The sequence below is a fragment of the Euleptes europaea genome, chromosome 4 (assembly GCF_029931775.1).
Source record: "Euleptes europaea isolate rEulEur1 chromosome 4, rEulEur1.hap1, whole genome shotgun sequence".
NCBI classification, from domain to species: domain Eukaryota; kingdom Metazoa; phylum Chordata; class Lepidosauria; order Squamata; family Sphaerodactylidae; genus Euleptes; species Euleptes europaea.
In genome coordinates, this window is record NC_079315.1 from 73,213,570 (window position 1) to 73,231,327 (window position 17,758).

The window sequence follows — 17,758 nt, forward strand, 5'->3', positions numbered from 1 at the left end:
AGACTGGATTACTGTAATTCGCTCTACGTAGGGCTGTCTTTGAGACTGACCCGTCGGCTCCAGCTGGTGCAAAACGCAGCAGTGAGGCTCCTTACTGGGTCCTCGCCACGAGATCATGTAACACCAGTGTTAAAACAGCTGCACTGGCTCCAGCTGGAGTATCGTATCAGGTTCAATGTGCTGGTTTTGACCTTTAAAACCTTACACGGTTTGGGACCATCGTACCTGCGGGACCGCCTCTCCTGGTTTGCCCCCCAGAGAGCCTTACGATCTGCGAATAGTAATTTACTGGTGGTCCCTGGCCCGAAGAATGTGCGGCTGTCCTCAACAAGGGCCAGGGCTTTTTTGGGCCTGGCCCCGGCCTGGTGGAATAGTCTTCCTGGTGACATCAGGGTCCTGTGGGACCTTAGGGAATTCCGCAGGGCCTGTAAAATGGAGCTATTCCGCCGAGCCTATAATTGAAGACAGCCGCAAGAAGAAGATCCATCTTTACTGGCCTCCCCATCCCGCCCCCTTTTTGAAATCTGGGGGCTGATCAGCTAATATTTGTCGCTGTGGCACCTAGGGTAGTTACGGCCATCTGAGTAGAGTTTTAATGGTTTTAATGATTATGGTTTTAAGGATGTTTTAGATGTAATCTGTTTTTAATTATTGTTATCCGCCCTGAGCCTGGCTCACTGGGGATGAGGGTGGGCTATAAATTTGAATAAATAAATAAATAGGACTATGAGAAGAATCTTGAATATTAATGCTGCAACTGGCATTTCCCCCATAAACGGGCTTTTGGACACCATGGCTCAGTAGTAGAACACCGAATTTGTTTACAGGTCCTAAATTCAGTCCCCAGCATCTTCAGTTGAAAGAACCTGGTAATAGGTGATAACGAAAGATCTCTGCCTGGAACCCTGAAGAGCCACTGTCCATCAGAGTAGGCTATATTGACCTTGATATATCAATGAATGAAAGATGGATGTGGGTATCATTGGCATACTGATAACACCATACCCCAAGTCGACCAAGTATCCTCTCCAAGAAATGTCATGTTAAAACATCATGGGAAACAATGGAACCCTATCACACTTTACAAGCAAACTTTACAAACATGGAGTTGAGTAGGCCTTTGAGTAGCTCTGCCTTTTGTACTCTAACAGGAAGAACCAGAGCCACTGTAGTTCAATACCTCCCAGCCCTATCTTGATAAAACAATCCAGAATGATACCATAGTCCATGGCATTGATAGCTTGTCATGTTTCCATCTCTGGATTGCCAAGGGTTACTTGATAGATACAGGCAATTTTATCCAACTCTACCTCCAAGTACCTCAAGATAGTGTATATAGTTCTCTCTATTCTGACATGACAATCCAGTGTACTGATATGACATGAATCACTATGACTCTAACATTGCCACAGTTTGGTCAGGGTTTCATACTTGGTAGCTGCCTCACCAGAAAATTTCAGGAATTAGGATCACTTCGGAAAATCTAGTCTTTTCTGCCACTTCAGTAGTCTACATGGAGTAATTTGTCTCTGCAGTTGTGGTAGAGTCACGCAAGGATGAAGTGGTGTCAAATTCACACATATGCTCGAACACACACACACACACACATATCTATATAGGATCTCCCATCTTGCTGTGTCCCTCACAATACTAATTTGACTCCTTAATGACTCCTGTGTGTGATTTGCATTATGCAAGATGTATTGGGCCTCAAGGTCTCTGGTGCTGCATGGTGCTGCACAAAAAAATATTGTTATATTTTTAAAATAGAAGAAGAGTTGGTTTTTATATGCCGATTTTCTCTACCGTTTAAGAAGAATCAAACCATTTTACAATCCCCTTCCCCTACAACAGACACTTTGTAAGAACATAAGAAAGGCCCTGCTGGATCAGACCAAGGCCCATCAAGCCCAGCAGTCTGTTCACATACTGGCCACCTAGGTGCCTCTAGGAAGCCACTAACAAGACGAGTGCAGCAGCACCATCCTGCCTGTGTTCCACCGCACCCAAAATAATAGGCATGCTCCTCTGATACTAGAGAGAATAGGTATGCAGCATGACTAATATCCATTCTAACTAACAGCCATGAATACCCCTCTCCTCCATGAATATGTCCACTCTCCTCTTAAAGCCCTCCAAGCTGGCAACCATCACCACATCCTGGGGCAGGGAGTTCCACAATTTAACTATGCGTTGTGTGAAAAAAATACTTCCTTTTATCTGTTTTGAATCTCTCACCCTCCAGCTTTAGCAGATGACCCCGTGTTCTAGTATTATGGGAGAGGGAGAAAAACTTCTCCCTGTCCACTCTCTCCAAACCATGCATAATTTTATAGACCTCTATCATGTCTCCCCCTCAGCCGCCTTCTTTCCAAGCTAAACAGCCCTAAGAGTCTTATCCACTCCCCATAGGACAGTTGCTCTAGTCCCCTAATCATTTTGGTTGCTCTTTTCTGCACCTTCTCAAGCTCTGTAATATCCTTTTTTAGGTGTGGTGACCAGAACTGTACACAGTATTCCAAGTGTGGTCTCACCATAGATTTGTACAAGGGTAGTATGATATCAGCAGTTTTATTCTCTATTCCTCGTCTAATTATAGCCAGCATGGAATTTGCCTTTTTTACAGCAGCCGTGCACTGGGTTGACATCTTCATTGAGCTATCCACTACCACCCAAAGATCCCTTTCTTGGTCTATCGCTGCCAGCACAGATCCCATCAGTGTATATGTGAAGTTGGGATTTTTTGTCCCAATATGCATCACTTTACACTTACTCACATTGAATCTCATTTGCCATTTTAATGCCCATTCTTCCAGTATGCAGAGATCCTTCTGGAGCTCTTCACAGTCCGATTTTGTTTTAACCACCCTAAATAATTTGGTGTCATCTGCAAACTTGGCTACTTCACTGTTTAACCCCAACTCCAGGTCATTGATGAACAGGTTGAAAAGCACCGGTCCCAACACAGATCCCTGAGGCACCCCACTGCTCACATCCCGCCATTGTGAGAACTGACCATTGATTCCTACTCTCTGCTTCCTATTTTTCAGCCTGCTCTCAATCCATAAGAGGACTTGTCCTCTTATCCCGTGACTAAGAAGTTTGGTTAGCAGTCTTTGGTGGGGGACTTTGTCAAAAGCTTTTTGGAAATCCAAAAAGGTAGGTGAGGTAGGTGAGGCTGAGAGAGTTCGGAGAGAACTGTGAGTGGCCCAAGGTCATCAAGCTGGCTTCATGTGGAGGAGTGGGGAAACCAACCTGGTTCACCAGATTAGAGTCCACCACTCTTAACACTAGCTCTCAAATGCTTATTGAGCAAAAATGCAAACATTTATTTGTAGAAATATGTACATGTAACTTCTACTTGGAATACTGTAATGGGAATATTTATACACATTGGGCTGGATCCAAAGGTTGTTTTCAACCAGTATTAGTCATTTCCTCCAGTAGAAAGGGGGCAGTTTTTGCCAGTTCCTCCTTCCGCTACAGACCTCATTTTGCTCACCATGCTATTCCTAAATCTCCCCTGTCCTCCAGCAGCAGCATTTCAAAAAGCTCAGTATGCTACAAGGAAATCATGAAAAATTGGGTGGGGGGAGTTCTGCTCTGCTGGGAAATATTTCTTATACTGATGGAAAACAACTTTTGGATCCAACCCTTTTTTAATATGATTTATGAGAGATTTGTTGTGTCACACTACTTTAATACTGCAGAATTTATATGCAGGGTATATCAAGAATCATGTAATTCATGATTTACATTTACAATTCATTTTGTATGCTTAAAAACCTAGGGAATTTCTCTAACTTGCTTGTGCATCCCAGTGGTTTAGCTTCATCTCAGTGCATTTTATTTGTATAAAATAATGACTGAAGTTTTTTCACATGTTGCATTTCTTGTATTTCAGTTATATTTTTATTCTTTTAGTTGAACTTTCATGGAAGTGTGCCTTAAATTTATTGCTGAGCTGTTTTACTCATGAGTTTCGCTTCCACTGCCTTGCATAATTTGACTTGAGTAACAGGCAGAGTTACTTTGTGACAACCATTATTTTATTTACCGTTAATGACTTTACAGCCTTTTTTAAAGTGTCAGGGATAACAATTAAAATTCATATGTTGATTGTAAGAAATCAGGTCATGTATCATGAATATAAATTTCATGGTAGTTTCTTTAAACAGCTGTGGCAAACAAACGTGTTATTTTTGTGGATTGCTTAAAGTTTAAATATAAATTCTATTCGTGATTGAATGGTGTTTGTCTGCTTCTTAGGTTAAGAGTGCAGTCCTGAAGGGGGGGTAGATCCACGTGGTATAGTGGTTAAAGTTTTGGACTAGGATCTGGGAGATCCAGGTTTGAATCCTTGCTCTGCCATGGAAGCTTGCCAGGTGACTTTGGGCCAATCACACACTCTCAGCCTAAATTACCTCGCAGGATAGTTGTGAGGAGAGAACAGAGGAGAGGAGAACGATTTAAGCCACTTTGGGTCCCCATTTATTTATAAGTGACATAAACAAATAAGTGCAGCTATTAAACTTTGTTTTCTGTGGCTGTTCATCCAGGCTGGGTAATGAGAAAGTATAGCATCTACTAACTAAGGATTACAAGTAAAAATGTTTTCACAAGGAAATCTATATGCAACATATATTGTATATCTTCTAGTCTGCAGTTTGAAAACTTGTAATTTTTCTGGTGACTTGAGTACTCCAAATCTACCTTTCCTAAATCGATGGGGTTGCAAGCTTTCTCACACTAATTATACTAGATTTTTAGTTTTAATTAGAGCAACTCTTCTGAGAATAAACCTTTTTCCCATTAGGCTTTTTGAAACCAGTGAGATAAAAAGAAAGAATTCTTTCAGAACATTATTTACATGATTTTAATTAATGATTATAATCTCCATGGTCACTCTTTTGCAAAAGAGCATTTAATCCCTTAACCAGTGTTCATGGTTTGCATTTTACACAAATACTTGGGCCCTACAGTGTTATCTCCATTTTTTTCAAATCTTTTTAAAAATAATTTTATTTTGTTCCTGCTTCAAGCCACTTTTCCTATAAATAACACCTGTTTTTCATGCAGACTGAGATGATAGGTAGAGAGGTAAAGTTTGCTTTCTTTTGCCAAGACAAAACATAGCTCCTGGCAAGGTTATGTTTGAAAACAGTTTTTCATGCAGGGATAGTATACAAGCTGCAGTGCTGTTGCCAAGATCCTCTGACTAATGAAGGGCCAAAATGATAGTGTATTCTTCTTCCTTGCCTTCGGCATGAACATGTAGCATTTCTTTTGAGAAAAGGTATTCTGGTGTTTCAAACAAAGCAGGAAGTTTAATCTTCTAGGAGGAAGGTCAATGTTTTTACTGATAGCATATGAAGAAAGGCAACTCTATAAACAATGTAAAAGATAAATTTTCTGCTTGGCAGTATCTCTTACACACAATGAATTTTGAATCTTTTTAATGTGAAGATCAGCATAAAAACTAGTATGTTTACTAACTTCTTTAGTTCTGAGCTCCTCACTCTGTTTAAGAGTTCTGTATTAATGAGTTCAAGGACTGCCTGCCATCTGGACACTGTGTAACTTAACCGGAACAATGCCAGGCTAAAGAATCAAGAAATTTATCAATATATATAAGTATAACAACAGGCATAAATAATCTATAACTTACTATGAAATATCAATCACCTAAATATACAAGGAAACAATAACCCAATCCCACTATGAGGTATAGAAATAAATGAATGAAAAGTCAAATAGGATGCATCAAATTCCGTGGGAGGATATCAGCAACTGGAGATCACCAACACAAACAGTTGGGTGAAGTCCAGAGGAGATAAGGAAATCCACAGGAGATCAGTTGATGAGATGGGAATTCCAGATACTGTGTAGAGTCCCATTTACGCCAAAGGCTTCATCAGTCATGGATCCCTTCTTTCTGTCAGCAGTTTGCTTTTAAGTAAGTAGATCCCTTAGTGTATCCAGTGTCTTTCTTTTTTCATATATGCATAGCACTTTCTGCAACAATTTCCATGACATGGCTTTCAACGAAGCTAGCCATGTTGTTACTTTACAACACTATTTTTTGTTTTGTTTGCTATGCCATCTGGACACTGGCAATTTGAATTGTGTCTTCACATCCCTTTACAGATTTTTTTGTGGTTAATGTGCAAGTCCTGAGAACATTTGCAAATCATTGTTTTCAGGCCTACATTTTGAATTACTATATTCTATGTGCTGCACTACAATAAGTGCATGTTTAACTATGGTTCTGGTATGCCACGTGTTTTCTAAATTTGGGGAGACATAAAAGGGTGAATTGTGCAAAAGTTGTAAAAATAAAATGAAGGTAATCATTCTATCAGGGAAAAAAATGAATTATCACCCTCTATTATCTGTTAGTAATATAAAGAAGTCTATGTGAAAATTTTGCCCCAGCAAGAGTTATTCAAACTTGTCAGTGAATTTACAGAGACTTATAAGTTAAGATACAAGTGCCTGGGAAATAATAATAATAAATTATTTATATCCTGCCCTCCTCTGACAAGTCGGGCTCAGGGCAGCTAACATCATATAAAACAACATAAATGCAATTCCATAAACAGCCACAATCCAGTCAAACCAGTTTAAATAAAATGGGAAAATTCAAGAGAAGAGCTTTTTTCCCCTGAGATTGCTCCCCCCCCTCCATTTTTCTAATGGAGGAAAATGGAATTTTGGGGGAATTCTGGGGGGGGGGAACTGCCTATGAAATATACAACATATTTTTAAAAAATGAGTTCATTGCTTAAATGTGACTAATTTTGTCCATAATGCTATACTTTTCTCACAATTTTGTAGTTGTTTTTTCCTTGCCATTTCCAAGGTAGTTTTTCCATGGCTTCAAATTTATATATCTGTCTCTAATGAGTTCTCTCTGTGTGTGTCTGTGTCTCTTGTTGTACAAGACATGAAGGCAAGGGTAGATTCATTGCACACCTACATCGTTATTTTAAAGGTGGCCTAGATTACCTAGTTTTTATTGTATTAGGGTCCATTCAACCTTTTATTTGTGTTAGGTTAAAATTAAATTTCAGTTTGCTTGTATTTTTAATCAAAAGATCACATACACAGATAATTAAATGGAATACAAAGTTTATTCATTGTGTACATCCTTCAAGTTGATTTATTTTTATGTCACATTGTACTAATCTGAATAGATTGATAGCGGTTGCCTTGTATCATCTGTAGTGGCCTGCCTTTTTCTTGAGTTAAAGTTGCATCTCTGTATGCAAGTGAGTTGTTACCTTTTGAGAAGAGATTTAAGCCTTTGCAGTATTTTGCTGCTATGCTGAACCCTCAGGTCATTAGTCTGAATTGATTTTGTGCTGGCACTGTCCTTTACTTTTACATGCCTGTTAAAAAAACCTTTAAAAATCCATGTGCATGCCCATCATTTAATTTTTCGATGTAGAGAGAATGTGTTCGTAAAGATATCTTTGCATTTGCCCATTATTATGTGGTCTCTTCGATGAGAGAAACTCAGAGAATGTATTGATTTGAATGTTTATACCCTGTGTTTCTTTTTCAAACCCCAGTGTGGTATAATTTTTAGAATGCTGGACTAGAAATTGGGAGGCCCTAATTCAAATCTCCACTCTGTCATTCATTCATTCATTCATTCATTCATTCATTTATTTATTTACTTTCTCCCCAGTGGGAACCAAAAAAAATTATATAATTCTCCTCTCCATTTTTTTTCATCACAACAACCCTGTGAGGTAGGTTAAGCTGAATGTGTATGCCTGGAACATGGTCACTCAGTAGACTTCCATGACATAGCCAGGATTTGAACCTGAATCTCCCAGATCCTAGTCTAACACTCTAACCCCTATGATACCAAACTTGCTGGGTGATTTTGGATCAGTCAGTGCACTTTCGGCATAACCTGCCTCACAGGATTGTTGTGAGGATAAAATGGAGAAGAGGGAAATTATGCAAGCCACTTGGGAGTCCCCATTGGAGAGAAAAGCAGGCCATAAATGAAGTAAGTACAGTGTAGATATCAGAATCCATACAAAATGTTTAAAAATAGATAGCAGCCATTAAAACTGTATAAGGTTGTAGAATCTAGAGTTCTGTATCTAGTTTAATTTAAGCCCAAAGTTAGTACATTACAAACTGATACTGTTTTATCACAATGTTTCTTGGTATCGAGGCAGATGTTTTGCAACTGTTTTCCCCCCTATCATTGTTCTGTCCCTTCTTTTATTTTGTTAAGACATTTAGCAGAATGTGTTTGTTTTCTATTATTTGTTTTGTGGTTGATACTTTGCTTTGATTTAATACAGGATTGATAAACCAGTATTTTGCTGGTTGTTCTGAATCCCACAGTGGTCCTTCTCTTAACACCCTGCACCTTAAAACAAATCTGGAAAACGTAGTACTGTTTGTGTGTCTGCTCTTGATAACTGCTCCTCTTTAATACCCAAAACAGTATACCACTCACAAGATAAGGAAATAAATGTGTACACTGATTACTAAGAAGTGCTTTGGAAAAAAAAAAAAAGAGGTTGGAAGGTAAATGTTTAAGAAGTGTAGTGCTGATGTAATTATAGGGGTTTCAAGTATCCCTTTTAATCTTCCCTGGATAAATCAGCTGTGCCACAATACCAACTGAATGTTCATCATAACGGGTTTGCTACTCCAGGGCACTTGTTTTCAGATACTACTACTTTCCAAAGTAATTGTCAGAATTATGGCATTTGTAGGACTCATTGAACACATGAAGCTGCCTTATACTGAATCAGACTTCTTGGTCCATCAAAGTCAGTAATGTCTACTCAGAACAGCAGGAGCTGTCCAGAGGCTGAGGTAAAGGTCTTTCACATCACCTGATTGCCTAGTCCCTTTAACTGTAGATGGATTGATCCTGGAGCCAGGGATTGATCCTAGAACCTTCTGTATGCCAAGCAGAGGCTCTACCACTGAGCCACAGCCTCTCGCTAAAGGGCTCCCTTGCAGTGTTTTCCCTGGCATTGTCAGAGTTGCTCTTAGCCCTAAATTGAACAAGTATATTGCTGTTTGCAGGAGAGTTTTTTGCTGCCCACTTTAGGTTTTTTGCAAGAGAGTTTTTTGCTGCCCACTTTACTAATATTGACTGTTTTCTACAACTTCTGTTCCTAGCAGGCTTCAATTGTCTCATGTACAGACTGGGGTACTTCGGAACTTGTTTGACTAACTGTGCAGTGCTGAAGGGGAGCCGGAGCCGCACAGGAACTGGTGTGACCCCTACACCCACGTCCATGCCACTTGCACAGATGCCGGCACAGAGTGACTTATGCTGGCACTGGGGCTCCATGCAGCATCACGAGCCTCCTGTGCCCACCCTGCTTTCCCAGTGGCATTTGTCTGGGGCGAGTGTTCGCAGCAGCATCCTGGGGGGCATTCCTGGGCATTCCCTGAGGAGGAGCTGCCTTTAGGCAGCTTCCTAACCCTTTTCAGGTTGGAAAGGAGCCATTTTCCAGCCATCGAGATACACCTGCAAAATCATGGTGCAGCCCCATGTAACTTTATGGGAAGTTCCACAGGATTTTTCTCCAAAAAAGCAAGGCTCAGACTCAACTACAAGCCCAGTTTTCTGGCATGCACTGGGAGGGTTGGAAGCTGGCACAAGGTTCAGGGGCTTGTTTGGTGAGGTGGGGGCTTAACTGGGCAGCCAGCATGCTGCCACAAAATGGCTGCTGGTGGGGAAGCTGGAGAAGGAGCCATAGTGTTTCTCACTCCAGCTGGAACTTTTCCTGCCCTGCTGCATACCTTCCTGGCCCGCCCTATATTTCAAATGGACCAATCTGACCCTGGCTCAGTGGGGCGAGGCCGGAAGGCAGGCTCAGACCTGAGCTTTTGCACTCATCTCCTTCAGCTATGTATTTAAGAAGCTGTGCCCCTCACCCAGCTGAGTCTGCTTCCTAATTTGACCCTCCCTCCCTACACTTGGGCTGTTTAGTTGTTATGTCAACTTCATGTTAATTCATCACAACGTTTGGTGGTTTTGGTACAGGGCTGGATCCGTTTTGGGGGAAATGGTGACCTGTGTGCCTCCTTTTCCCCATTTTGGGGACCCCCCAATAAGGTGTTTGCGGGGAGGCCTGGAATAGGGACTTTCCCAGTTGAGTGCTCTCAGGATGGGACATGCCAAGTTGGGGGCTGTCGGAATGGACATGCCCAGTCAGGGGCTGTCCAGGAGGTGGCCTTCCACCATGTGGCAGGGGACCACACAGCAGGCTTCCACCCAAGTGGGTCCCACATACTGCCATCTCAGGTTACTCCCAGCAGGCGGGCTGGGAGTAGGCTGCATCGGTCAGCAGGCGGGTCGGGCCAATGCCTTGGATCCAGCCCCTATGCAACGCCAATGCCTGATGCTGGAACCAATAAAGTTGTGGCCATTTCCATTCCAGCTGCTGTCTCCACTTGTTTAATTGTATGCTAAGGTCATATAGTATAAGGATCATGGGGTGGTTATTGCATGCCAAGGGTGGCCAGGGTTGGGGGCGGGGGGGGGAGTTGCAGTAAGTAGCCAGCTCCAAGACACTCCCCAATTTGGCACTAGGCCAGAAATACTTCTTAGTTTATTTTTTGGCTTGCGCTGGCAGGAAGCTCCGCCTGCGTCTGCTGCCTACCTGCCCACCCTTCGGAAATGGGCTGCCCCTCTACTTACCCAGCAGGTCTGCAGCTCTTTCTTTACTCAACAGTATTAAACATATTCTGAAAGTACAAACAGCAATATTAGAAAGTGGGCATTTACTTACACATCATGTGTGTACTTTATTTGTCATCTTTGCTAATCAGTGTTTAAATACTGTGGCATAAAATGGAGACACATTCTCAATCAATATTTCAAGGATATTCAAAACAAATTGAATATGTGGTGTGTTTACACAATATGAGAAAATGCTGTGTAATGCAGAAAATCCATTCCTAAATGTCTGCATCCTTATTTTGCTTTGTTAATTGGCTTTATGCTCTAGGGGGCATTAACGCTGAAGTGAACAATATATATGTACCACATTGCATTCCTTTAGCCAAGTCAATTAATCTCTCTCTACTTTTCAGAATAGTTTCTGTTTAGTAGTAGTTGTGCAAATTAGGCTCATTGAAATTAACAAGAAGGCATTTGATAATTCACAAACCCCAGTACAATAATCTGTAAAACCTCTATGCTTTACGGATAAAATAGCTCTAGAAATTTGCATTTGCCATTTAGTCACAGGAAGCCTATAATTATACATTTAGATTATGCAGGCAGATTTTTTGTAATGAAGCTTTTTTGTGTGCTTCTAAGTAAGCTTTCAGTGTTTTGTACAGTGTATACGATTCTGTACTGAATTAGGGAAGTAAGGATGCAATCCTGGAACCAGCCCATAAACTATGGCACTACACTAGTGCAGGGGCTAGAAATGGACTCTGCCGAGGATTGCCAGCTGCTGGCTGGCACCTGGCAGGAGACTGGGGCAGCAGGTACATGTGGGCTAGGGAGCCTACTTGATCCGGACAGGAGGGTTTCTGCCCTTCATCTGCAAGACTCCCAGGAATGTCTTAATTTCAGGCCTGCTGGGCATGCCATGGTCCTCGCTACAGCAGAGGGTGGTGTATTTAATTTGTTCCTTTCCCTTGTGTTCTGCATGTGAATAGGGACAGGATGACATCTGGCAGGCACACCAATGTGTGTTTGTTTTGCTGCTTCCATATATGGCTGACACAGGGGCATTGTTTACATACCAATCCATTATTGGATAATTTTGCTGTGGACAGTTGCTGTGTTTTCAACTCCTGGGCCTTTTTGAAACTACTTTTCTCTGCTGAGAGTATATAGGATACCAGTGCTGGTGCCTTAGGATGGTGCTGTATCCCTTTTTTTGTCTTGTAATCAGGGAAACAAGTTGGTAATATTTGCTGATAAATAAGTGGTTTTAGATAGCAAACCTTCCACCAAACTGATTGACTTAGTGAAAAATCTTTAGTTAATATAGATTTTGGTCCATTTGTGTTACAGAATTAAGTAGTATGTTGGTGTTTCTGTCCCAGTAGTGTGTTTTTCTATGTAGGGCAATTTGTCTTTTGCTGTCAGTCTCAAAAATGTCCTTACAATTGAATGTTAACTGAGATATGGGTTGAGATCTGTGCTGAAGATGGAATTCAAGCTTCTGAGAGTCTAATATAAGTTCAAATATGAGGTAATATAAATGGCTTCTTATGTTGCTTGGTTTTAAATACAGAAGTTTATAAAGCATTCATAGTTGAGTGTGTGGCCAATATACTACTTAAAGATCCAGTAAAGCAAAATGCAAATTTAAAAAATAGAATTGTTGTAAAAATTGTAGATGTTAATGTCACTGAGACATAGAAATAATGCATTGTAATGATATCTGAGATGTATGTATTCTCAGCTGAACATTATTTTTAAAAATGAGATGTCTGCATTCTTTCCGTAATACAGTAGGTCCTGCTATTTCACAAATAACTACAGTAGAATGGAAGAATGTTTTTAAAATTCTGAAATTCATTCTTGTGTTCCTACAAATTCACCCGAACTATAGAAAAAAGGCTTTCTTGAAAGTAATTGACTTCATGTGTTTACTGTTACTCCACATGGATTAATTAAATGAGTACCGCCCAGCCGGCTCTGTGCGCCTGCCCAGCCCGCTCTGTGCGCCTGCCCGCCTCCCAGCTGGGAAGCGGGGGGGGGGGAAGCACAGACCCGGCTTGGCGCGCCCGCCCGCCTCCCAGCCCGCTCTGTGCGCCTGCCCGCCTCCCAGCTGGGAAGCGGGGAGGAGCACAGAGCCGGCTTGGCGCGCCTGCCCGCCTGCCTCCCAGCCTGCTCTGTGCGCCCACCCGCCTCCCAGCCCGCTCTGTGCGCCCGTCCGCCTCCCAGCTGGGGGGGAGCACAGAGCCGGCTTGGCATGCCCGGACGCCTGCCTCCCAGCCTGCTCTGTGGGCCCATCCGCCTCCCTGCTGGGAAGCAGGGGGGAGCACAGAGCCAGCTTGGCGCGCCCGCCCACCTCCCAGCTCGCTCTGTGCGCCTGCCCGCCTTCCAGCCCGCTCTGTGCGCCTGCCCGCCTCCCACCTGGGAAGCGGGGGGGGAGCACAGAGCCGGCTTGGCGTGCTGGAACGACGCCAGCTGGCTCTGTGCGCCCGCCCAGCTGGGAGGCGGGGGGCGCACAGAGCCGGCTGGGCGCGTGCGCCGGCTTGCTCTGTGCGGCCCTGCCCGCCTCCCAGGGCATTCACTCCATAGGACAAGTTTTTAGAGGAGGAAAACAAGATTTTTTCTTGTTTTCCTCCTCTAAAAACTATGTGCGTCTTATGGAGCGAAAAATACGGTACTTTAATCTCTACTGAAATCAATGAGTATTAAAATATTTTAACAGGATCATACTATAAAATAATCCTGGCCTTTTCAGCGGTATCTATTTTTCAATATAGATCAAATTACGAAGAGAACCCCTCCTCCCCCCCCCCCCCAAAAAAAAACATAGGGAGAATTAACATACTAGTTTTGTCTCTAAATCATTTTAGTCCAGTTTGGCTGGAAAAGTGCTGCTGTGGCAATAAGAAAATTTCAGAAAGAACCTGGAACATTTCTTCCTGTACCATATTGTACAGGTTTAGATTATTTTACTAAGCAATTTTGTAATAGTAAAGTTAGCAAATTAGTACTGGAGTTTTATATATATACACAGCATGAATAAGCATTTATTTTTCAGAGACATGATAGAAATCTCAATAAAACACGACTTGTAAAGTGAATCGTCTAGAAAGTACAAATCAATAAAATAATTTTTCTGAGTTGCAATAAAGAAAAGAATAACAGTGGCTGATATTAACCTCACTGGGGAAATTTTACTAAACCTCCACTGGCTTTCATCTGTGTAGAATGGTTTTCTAGAATAAGAATCTATGTCTGTGATTCTACATCCTGCTCATGTAATGGGAGTAAAGAGGCAGGACTAACAATTACAGAGCATGGAACTAGAGTATTTAAAGTTTAAAAGAACTAAACAAACAAGAAGGTATTGTGCATTGGTTAATAAATTATGTGCTTTTTCATTATCTTTAGAATATGTACTTTATGTTGAAGATAAGAAACTGGTTTTTAAAATCCATTTTGTTTCAGAGCATAGGCTTATTGAACAATACTAAGAACTGCGGCGGGACTTCCGGTGGTGCCGTTGGAGAGAGCACTCCATTTCCCCAGGTTGTTCTGGGAGAAATCCAAGTCTGCGTTATTTTTGGGGTACATAGATACCCCAATCCGACCCTTGCAAGTGGGTTGGAAAGCAGGAACTCCCTGCAGCCCGCAAACGCGGTTTGACCTCCTAGGTACTCTGAGGGGGCTTTTTTAAGCCCCTCGGAGTCCTAGACGCCGGTCCTGCGAGGGCACTAGGGAAGGACATCGCCAAAACGCAACTTTGGCAGCAAGCTCTACCCTCCACCGCCTTAATACCAACATAAGGACTACATAAAGAAAAGAACCTCACCTCTTGACACCCAAGTGAGTACAAAAGAACTCTTCGTCTACTTACTAGAAATTTGAACAGACGGGAGGCTGATAAGAATATTTCTGGGACCCCCACCCCTCCATAATCTGAACTGAAAAAGTTTGATCTGAGTTAGTCATCGGGATTAGCGACAGGAGCCTTATCGGATCGATCAGCCTAAACCATAACAAAGAGTCGGAAGGATACCTTTTAGACTGACAAGAATTATCACCAATGAGAAGGTCCGAAGGAAGGGGAGGGTGATTTCTCTTCCTGATTTTCCGGCGAATTCCTGCCACGTTTGCAGTAAGGGAGTGCCTGGAACGGAAGACTCTCTATAACACCCTCTCTATCATTGGAACTAAAACAACAGGAAGTAGCCGCGGGACTGAATATCCGTCGCACTCGAGTTACTTTCAAATCATTCCTGAAGGAATAACCATCGAGAAGAGGCGATAGAAGGTCTGCAGCACTAGTAACTTCCTGTTTACTTCCTGATTAATCCGATCTAGAGCGACCGAAAAAACTCACTGGTATTTTAAAACTTTAAAATGCAATTTTAAAGCCAATTTCGACTCTTTTCAACCCGAAAAAATTATTAGGCTGATCTTTGAACTATCATCTTTTAACCAGCACCTTAAAGACCCTGTCGGTGGACATGTATTTTACCAGCTTTTTTTGAATGTAAATGTCTCGACCCCGCTCTGGCTCACTACATAGCCCTGCCTATACTAAACTAAGGGACTCTTTACAAACCTCGACCATGGAAAAAAAGTTACAGGATATGCTAACTAAACAAACTGAAGCAACAAATAAACAGTTTGAACAGATGTCTACACAGATGGCACAGTTGACTTCTATGATGACAAATCTTGGTCAAGCATCCCAAGCTATTAATCAGAAGTTGGATGTGGTCACTGGAGACTTGAAAGAAGTAAAAACTCAAATGATTGTTATGAAGACAGATATGCAAGCGATGGATGTATCAATTAAGAAAGTGATGGATGAGCACAAGGACACAAAGAAAAAATTAACAAGCCAAGAAAAACAGATTGAAACAATACAAGCGGATCAGATGGCGGCAAAAAATCAAATGGCAATGATGGAGATGAGAGTGAAAGAGACCAACCTTCGTATACGCAATTTTCCAGATATGATGGGAGATAATAAAGAATCTGCAATACCAAATTTGGCCTACTTATTTCAGATAGATGAACAAGAATTAAAACAAGCCATTAATAGAATATACAGGATACCACTACCTGCTAGAATGAGAAGATCTAAGCCAAGAGATTTGATGATAGTGTTCTATGACACCAGAGTTAAAGACAAGATTATGAAGATTCATTATGAAAATCCAGTGTCAGCAGGAGACTCCTCCCTTATACTACTGAAGGATATTCCAAGGCATCTACTTTCACAGAGGAATAACTACAAAGACTTTGTGTCTATACTGAAAGCTAATGGCATCAAATATCGTTGGATTATGCCACAAGGTTTGGCTTTCACCTATAAGGAAGTGAAAACGACAATTCTATCCCAAGCAGATGTGGGGAAATTTTTGAGAAAATATAAAATGGACCTTAAAGAATTACCTGGAGAGAAGGAGGAAGAAGAAGAGGAAGAAGAAGAGGTACAGGGTGCAGAAGGTGGTACTAAACTATAGACTTTTTATTTTGCTAAAAAATACTACATTATGGCAAAAGCAATTTCTTGGAATGTAAATGGACTGAATGAGAAAACTAAAAGGGCCAGAATCTTCAAATATCTACAGAAATATAAATACTCCCTAATTTGCCTACAAGAAACCCATATAGCTTCAAAGCATAAAAAATACTTGGAGAAACAGGTGCTTGGACAAGCATTTATTGCTTCTGCTAAAACTAAAACAAAGGGAGTGGTAATCTATGCCCACCCCAGTCTCTGTCCAGAACTAGTATATAAAGACAATGAAGGAAGAATTGTAATTATCAGAACTAAAATATTGGGACAAAGGACAATAGTGGTTGGAATCTATGCACCCAATGAAGGGAAAAAATCCTTCTATGAAAAATTACATGACCTGATAACCCAGTACGCACAAGACCAAATTTTATTGATGGGCGACTTTAATGGAATTATTCTCCCATCTCTGGACAAAAAATCAAAAGCAAAAGATATCAATGATGGATGCTTGCCTAAAACTTTCTTTGCCATGGCTTCAGAATTAGAATTACAAGACATTTGGAGAACAATGAATACAACAGCTAAAGAATACACCTTTTATTCAGCAAGACACGATTCACACTCCAGAATCGATATGATATGGGCCAGTAAATCAATTTTCACGCAACTACGTAAAATTCATATTTTACCTAGAACTTTTTCTGATCACAATCCTGTTACCTTTGATTGGAACAATAAACAAGCATTTAGATGGCGAATGAATGATAAACTTTTAAAAGACAACAAGATACAAAAGGAATTACAGGTTTTAATGAAAGACTTTTTTGAAATTAACCTTAATGGGGAAACTTCTTTAAATACAGTTTGGGACGCATTCAAAGCTGTTCTGAGAGGTTTTATGATACAGAAACACTCGGCCTGGAAGAAGACTCAATTGCAATTTACAAACAACATACTTTGGAATTTACAAAATTTGGAGCAGAAATTGGTAATGGTAACACAGGAAGAGGAGAGAAGAGAAATTCAAATACAGATTTCTGCATCTAAACACCAATTAAATTTGGTAATAATGGAGGAAATGAATAAAAATCTGAAACTTGCTAAACAAAAGTATTTTGAATATGCAAATAAACCAGGAAAATTTTTAGCAACGCAACTGAAGGACTCATTTCAAAAGAAGATTATAACAAAAATCCAAACTGCTAAAGGACCAGTTTATTCAACTTCAGAAATTCAGAAAGAATTTGTTTCATTTTACTCTAAGTTATATCAGAAAGAAAATACTCCAAAACAGAAAATAGATAAATTTCTAAACTCAATACAGATGAAAGCTTTGTCAATGACCCAGAGAGAATGTATTGAAGCTCCAGTAACAAGGGAAGAAATACAAGAAGCAATACTGAGACAAAAAACGGATAAAACACCTGGACCAGATGGAATTACTGCACTATTTTATAGAACATTTAGTGACAATTTAGTTGGATTTTTTGGTTCACTTTACAATGCAATTTTGGACGAGGGAACATCCCCGGAGACTTGGTCACACGCATTTATATCACTGATACCCAAAGAAGGAAGAGATC

At 41.1% G+C, this 17,758-nt stretch overlaps 1 protein-coding gene across 1 annotated transcript in view; it reads left to right on the plus strand.

Annotated features, from left to right (window-relative positions):
* FBXL17 (F-box and leucine rich repeat protein 17) overlaps positions 1–17,758 on the plus strand; it is a 190,851-nt gene that overhangs the window by 94,596 nt on the left and 78,497 nt on the right. The gene's annotated exons all lie outside the window — the stretch shown is intronic.